We start from the raw sequence: 7975 nt of genomic DNA, 5'->3' as shown, positions 1-7975 counted from the left end.
GACGAGATGTATGTCTGATACATTTATTTGAATGTGAATTGTTGTTCATTTAAGAAACATGCATTTAATCTGATTTATGTTAATATTTATAAATATATTTAAATATGATCAAAATCCAGATATAACACAATTGTTAGCTGAAAAGACCAAATTCTAGTGAACATATATTTACTAAACATGTGATATCCTGATTTATACCATTATTACGCAGACAATATATACGAACTGGTGGTCTCAAATATCTACCAAACAAAAAATTTTTTTTAAGTGTCTTTTTCTCTCTAAACAAAATCGAGAAGAAAATTTTGAATCCGGCATTTACAGCTTTTCGCACTCTTTCTGCTAAACTTTGTCATTTTTATGTTATCTCCACCTTTAAGTGAAAGGGGTTGATAGGTGTAAAAGAAATCTATTTTCCCCTTCTTCTTGGAACTCCCACTAACATCCAGTTAAAATTAAACACAGAAAATTACCATGGTATTTTGGCTCTATTCGTTAAACGTTCTGGCGTTTATCTACATGGGAAAAGTACCTGACGTTAGTCACAATGCGATTTCAAGTAGTGGTGAGATTCCAAGCCTTTCTTCAGCTAGACGTGGCCTATTCATGAAAATTAATGAAACATGTCTTCACTGTATATATGTTTTTAGGGTTAGGGTTAGGGGATAAGGTTAGGGCTAGGGTTAGTTTTAGAGGTGTTTCTTTAGTATTCATGAATAGGCCACGCCTACCTCAAGAAATGTTCGGAATCTTACAGCTACAGTGATTTCACCAATGTATAGATTTATAGTGAGACATATAGCGGCCAGTCATTGGTGGTGGAAACCGGCATTCCTCGAGTAAAGTCACTGGTCTTTGACAAAGAATTCATGAACTTTACTACCACTTCTCACTGCCATCAGGGCGATTCAGATGCGTGTCATACAACTAGAAGAAAAAACATCTATAACGAACTTCATGTAAGGCAAAATACGTAACCCTGAGAACACTGTTTATCGCTTGTTGCGAAGAGTGGAAGCAGCTGTAAAAATGTAGAAAATTCCCTGTTGAAGGGTGAAGTTTAACTCACATCTTTAGTGTGTCCGACGTTCCAGAGACGGCTCAAAACACACCAAATTGACACATACACGATGTTCTGGTACTTTGGGATTTATCTGGATGATGTTTATCATACGGCCATGTTATTAAAGTTTTCATTATTTCCCTCCTGAATGAACGTTGTTGTTTTGAAATAGTGATACTGGTTCCCGGCGAGTAATTTGATGCGTCACTTTGACTTAATAGCTCCAATGTCTAATGTGTATAAAAGATGAATGACAGACTGACATCTGCTTTAATGGTATCACATGTATGGTTGGCCTGGTTAATGGTGGGTGTCATCAAGATTAAAGTAGTCGACCAGTTCTCACTGTCGATGACCCTATTATTTTTCTTATCTACTTAAAGGGCAAAAACGATGAGCTGTGACATCTGTTGACGAATTCGACCGGGCTAATTTCCCTGGTGATGCACCACAAATAGGTTTGCCACTCTGTTTTCATTACTCCGCCCTCCGTTTGCACCTGATCGCAATACAGGTGAAAATACTGCCCCATTCATTAAACCCATTTCATCGTGAATTGAAATCTGAGCAAGACCAAATACATGTAATTAAATTTTATCAGCACATAATATAAACTACTAATGGTTACAGCACAGTTAAGCTGATTTTACTTTGCTAACTTTTGTTGCATAAATGATTTGGAGAAAAATCTATTTTTCTCGCTGCCATATTGGTTCCTAGTGCTTCACTGTTATAACTACCATTCTGCCATTCCTTTGAGCGAGGTTTCGCTGGGGTTACCAATTTTGGATTTTGCTTTTGGAGATAACCTGCCCTTTAAGGCTTATATATTATTTACTGTACTATGAAAGATGTTCATCCAACCTCAGAATAATCAGCTGTCAGTCACACTACATTGTACGTGTACCGAATTACATATACTAAATAGGACTGTTTCGGTGGCTTATAATGGTCTGAACGTCCCCATCGAAGTCGGGAGCCACAAGAAGACACAATATATGTATACACACTTAATTACTCTTCGTCGTCATATCAGAAACAATTGTTAGTACGACGATAGACCCCCAAGCATACATACATACATACATACGTACAGGCATCAATGGTGGTCGCAAGCGCACTGCCTGTTAAAGGGACAAAACTTTGCCACGATGAATGCACTTCACCTACACAGTAATAATACACGTATGGTAACATGAACATATCAACACGGCCTTTCAATCTCTGAACGGGACGTGATTCAGTGGTGAGATACGCAACTGGATGCACAAAGCACACAAGTGAGGTTTCTATTCCGGCCCTGGACAGAGTAATTTGTTCACGTATATTTTCTCGCAATAAGGTCCGTGATCGGGCCTTATTGACGATAAGCATTTGACCACTTCTGGTTCCCTGCATCTATGAAACTGGTCGCCATCGTATAAGGTGAACAGTTCAAGAGTGTAGCATTTAACTGGCAAATCTAATAAATAGACAATTTTCTTTCTTAATTAGCTAATTCACATGGTATAATACGAATTAAAAGAACAGAAGATGTGGCTCGATGAAATAGTGGTGTTAAGTGAGTTCATCTAGGGAAACATCAGAGAAACACATGAAACAAAGATACTTGTTATGTGCACGTTATTTATGTATTAATTTCAACGAAAGGTAACAAAGAGAAAAAGCAGTGCGTTGTTCATTCCAGTTAAAACTTTGGAGGCGTGTCATACCTGACTCAATCAAAGACGCATGGTGAGAAGTTTCGGAGATCAAATATAACACACGTGTACCTTTTATATGCTACATATTACCTGGTGATTTGCGTACGAACTTAAGTTTGTTAGTGAACATCGATACATTATATTTAGCGATGCTTCACCTGTACACCACAGCCTACATGGCACGGACTGGATATTGTGATGGAAGAACACAAAAGGATTAATCATCCAAATATCACACATAGTTTACGAAGCTGTTAAACTTCATACTATGTTTCTATGTCTTTATCAACAAAGCGTGGCCTTATTGTCTCCATTGGTGCATCGTGTGAATAAGCTCAGCTTCATAAGGGTGTTTAAATTAACACCATCTTGTAAGTTAACTTGCTATCGTGCAGCACAAAAGGTCAAACTAAACATATAAAAGTAAATCAGGAACTATAGGCCAAGGAAACGCCGACGAGAGTAAGTTCTATTTCTGCATGTATTTGGTAGAATGTGACGGCTTAAGGAAACGTCCAAATGGGAAATGAGTTGAAGGTTTGCGGTGTAGTATTGTATTTACAGGGGTCTCAGTGTACTATATTGGTAGGATAGCTGGTATAAAATGATGACTCTAACTCCCATGGTTTAGAATGATAAACGTTTCGTCGGCTACACGGACGTTATGTTTCTCTTGAAGTGCTTGATATGGATCGCTGTGGAGTCAGTCGGGGTGTCGGCTTTCATGAACATATTACGCCCTGGTTCTGGGTGTGGCGGAGTCGGCCCTTGTCAGGGACCCCAGCCGCAGATTCCATTTATCCCACAGCAACCCCCGATTAACTGTGGACAATTCCCTTGTCCGGGAGGGCCCCAGATCCCGTTCCAACCCCCGCTAGTTCCGGCTGTACAACACGGCTCCCACTATTCCGGACAAAACCCAACTCCTGCTCCTGCAGTTACGCCTACGCCTGCCCTTCAGAGTAAGTAGACAAACAATTGCACTAAAACTTGTGGCCACCCTGGCTGAGCGGTTAGACCGCCAACGTCATCCTCGATCGTAATTGGGAATGATGGTCGTGGGTTTCCCCCCCCCCCCCCGGTTCCTCCCACCATAATGCTGGCCGCCGTTGTATAATTAAAATATTCTAGTGTACAGCGTGAAACACCAATCAAATAAATAAATAAACACAGGGCACAGGGTAAATAAACAGTAGGGCACACTCTACTGTCAGATTCTAGAATTGCAAAAGACTTAATACTAAGCACAACCATTTAGAGTCAGTATATATACAGTGGTAGTGACTTACGTATAGTGCATGCATGGACATAACTAAAAGTATGTTCACACGGTAGGATTGTTGAGTGTTATTTTACGTCATAGTTAGGAGTTTAAAACCGCCTTAAAACCGAGTCAAATCCCGAGAATGCGCAGCATTCGAGAGATTTGACAAGGTACGACACAAGGTTCAGCGATGTCCGTTTACACAACAAACACCAAAACGAAGGTGTTAAGGTCTAGTCCACCGCAAAAATTGAAGAAAATGTGGGAAATATTTCATGCTGCCATTCTGTTTTACTCCCTCTACAGAAGTCATCCATTTTAGACCAATCGACGACAAGTTTAGACCATGGCAGTTGACCTAGATACGTCAAAGCTGCTTATGTATGACGTCGTGTCTTATTGTTGCGTGACGTAGAAATGTAAAAGTTTACTGTACATGTATTATGATGTCATATCGCTGAGCTCAGATTGGAACATCTTGAAACAAATGATTTCTTTTCAACGTCATGGTGTCTGGGTGTAAAATACAAAAAAATGTGAAAACAAAAGCTATATCCATAAACTGTGCGAAATAAAAAATACATCTCTGAAGGAAATTCCGATAGTTTACCTTTATAAAAATGAGGAAGCAAATCTAACAAGTAAGCAAACTCAAACTCTTTGATTTGTACTCATAAACAGCATGAAATGGTATTACTCGGGAAGGTAAACGTACCGTTCGGTGTGTTGCGTGATACACTCGATAGTGTTTGAAAGGTCATCTCTATTTAATATATATATTTACACACGGTCCGCAACTAACAGCAGGGTAGAAAAACAGTCAACCATCTAAACACGGCTACATTCAAAACAATAATGTATTAATTTTAACACTAAGTCTGCTATTCTGTTAAATATGCACACCTATTCTATTAACATAAAGATTCGCTTAGACTAACAGGATATTATGATAATATGACATAGTACTATGTTACAATAACAGAATACATTTTAGCATCAACTCAAACAACACACTATCTGTTAAAATTAACAGATTAATTTTTGAGTGTAGCGAAACCGTCTTTTCCTGTTTTTATTCCACATTTCGATTCCGACGAGTTGATACATCGCGACTTAAGAATACGAATATTGTTACTGATACTTAGATATATATATAACCGACGTAAATAGCAAACAGATTCAGGAATTATAAACGATCTAAATATTACACCAAACACAACAATTTTTAGAGTATAGCATTTACAAATACTGAATTTGGAAATACCCTTGGTCAGGATAGCACAGAGTTTATCGATAGGTTCCGGAATTACAGAATAACTGGTTTCAAGCATTCCCATTCAAAGTACTTATATTTATTTATATATTTGACTTGTGTTTTACGCCGTACTCAAGAATATTTTATTTATACAACATAACGGCCAGCATTATGGTGGGAGGAAACCGGGAAGGGCCCGGGGGAAACCCACGCAGGCACTACTAATATGGTGTTAATGCTTACTATCTATCATACATATGCTGTTTTTGAGTACCGTATAACAATTCAGACTTAGCATACACAAACACTGAACTTGGAAGTGATATCGGCCTGGATAGAACTGACTTCCTGGACAGGTCCCCGAATTTTAATAGAGTTAGTACTAAGTATAACCACTCAGAGTAAGTAGATTCTGGCCTACAAATGCTGATTAGACAATCCACCGGCATGGATAGTGTATGACATAAGGCTCAAGAGTTAACAAATAACTTAACTAATCTTAGAAATTGTCGACTGACAACCGGATGTTTCATAATGTTATAATTTGACATGCTTGAAAAAAAAATTAACATTATTTTGTATGTAGGTCTATACAGAAATAAAGAAGAGGGTTCGTTTATTTTCCAGATTCTGCGGGCAGGAGTAACAATGATAATTGTCAAGGATTTTTAATGACTCTTTTCGGGCGGGCTTGAGGAATAGGGGCGAAGCACTTGGATTAATCCTCTTCAATGTATTGATATATTAGTATGTTGACAAGCCCAGAGGGGCTGAAGACGAGCCAACATTTATGTTTTTGGAAATGTTACATATTTAGAGATTTTACTGAATTCAGTTTGTTGAGTTACAATGCATTAAAAGTTAGCACAACAATATATATATAGGATATAGGAATATAGGAACCCTTTTCCTCAAACGACCTATTCAGCGTATACAGCTTATGCGTTCTTGGCAATGGTTATTCTTAACCTTATAGGTTTGCATATTATTTGTCGCAGACTTATCTAACGTCTTAAAATGATGGTTGATTCACAAGTTCGAACAGATGTATAATACTCTGGGGGAATAGCAGGGGACAGAGTTACAGTCTTTGTAGAAAGAAATTCTTCTCACGTGCATTAGAGTAATAACTACCTGACCGGCCTAAGTCAGGTAGTTGTGCTACCAGAGACAAATGCTAACAGAGACTTTTCTGAGTGAAGGTGCCAAATGTTACATGAGGCCGTTCTGAGTAACGGCAACAAATAACACAAGAGACTGTTTTGAGAAAAGGCGTCAATGATACCTTAGGCTGTTCTGAGATAAGCTGCCAAACGCTACAGAAGAGTGCTCTGAGAAAGGGCGCCACATGCTACATGAGAGTGTCCTAAAAAACGTCGCCATATGCTACAGGAAACTTCTGAGAAAAGGCGCCAATAATACCTCAGGCTGTTCTGAGCAAAGCTGCCAAATGCAAGCATAGACTTTTCTGAGAAAAGGCGCCAAATGTTACAGAGGACTGTTCTAAGAAAAGGCGCCAATAATACCTTAAGCTGTTCTGAGAAAAGACGCCAACTTCTACCTGAGAATTTAAAAAAAAATATGTTCTATGGAACAACATCAAATCTTACCCGTGACTATTATTTATTTATTTGCTTGGTGTTTTACGCCGTACTCAAGAATATTTCACTTATACGACGGCGGCCAGCATTATGGTGGGAGGAAACCGGGCAGAGCCCGAGAGAAACCCACGACCATCCGTAGGTTGCTGACAGACCTTCCCTCGTACAGCCGGAGAGGAAGCAAGCATGAGCTGGACTTGAACTCACAGCGACCGCATTGGTGAGAGACTCATGGGTCATTATGCTGCGCTCGCACCCTAACCGACTGAGCCACGGAGGCCCCCGACTATTATTTAGGAAGGGCGACAAATGTTAAATAAAACCCTCGAGTGGTAAAGTATCAAATGGTACCTGATTGACTCCTATGGGATCGTACCAATTTCTATATTCTAGGCAAACCGATGGACACGACACGATGGACAGGAAATGCGCCGTGTGCTTTATCCTAAGTACAGTAATAAAGGCAAAAGTTTGATTTAAAATAACTGAAACTTAAAGAACCTTGTGTTACGACCCAAACTGTCTGTATTATAAAGAGATGGCTTGTTCGAAATACACGACAGTTTAGCCGCACAAAAAAGTAACCAAAACCAGCAGATTTTATTTTACAACAATTTATTAGCTTAACAAGAACAGATAATAAGACTTATACAAATACTAAAGTACTTAAGTTTAACAAGAAAGGATAGCAGTATCTATACAAATACTAAAGTACTTACTTACTAAATCCAAACGGACGCATATATTTCACAATATATATGTCACACAGGCATAAATGCTCAGAGGCAAATTCACAAGAGGGAAAATCCACAGTATAACTGAGTGTATGACGAAATATAAACAAAATTCCACAGACAGGGTCCGTGTACTAATAGGCACTGTGTATACAAGAGCACAAATTAAACATACAAGTTCAGACTGAACAAGTGCTCGGTGGAGATAGGATATAACAAAGCCAGAGGCTATAAAGACACCAAAATTCAGCACAAAAGGCCTACTAAAGTAATACACAGCAAAAGCATCCAAACTCTCAATAATTCTCCTTTCTCTCCGTCCTCTGTTCTCTCCGTTTGACCTGCTTTCATAGGT

Source organism: Liolophura sinensis, chromosome 1 (genome assembly GCF_032854445.1).
Source record: "Liolophura sinensis isolate JHLJ2023 chromosome 1, CUHK_Ljap_v2, whole genome shotgun sequence".
Taxonomy (NCBI): Eukaryota; Metazoa; Mollusca; class Polyplacophora; order Chitonida; family Chitonidae; genus Liolophura; species Liolophura sinensis.
The sequence above is the reverse complement of the archived record's forward strand: the minus strand, read 5'-3'. Positions refer to the sequence as shown.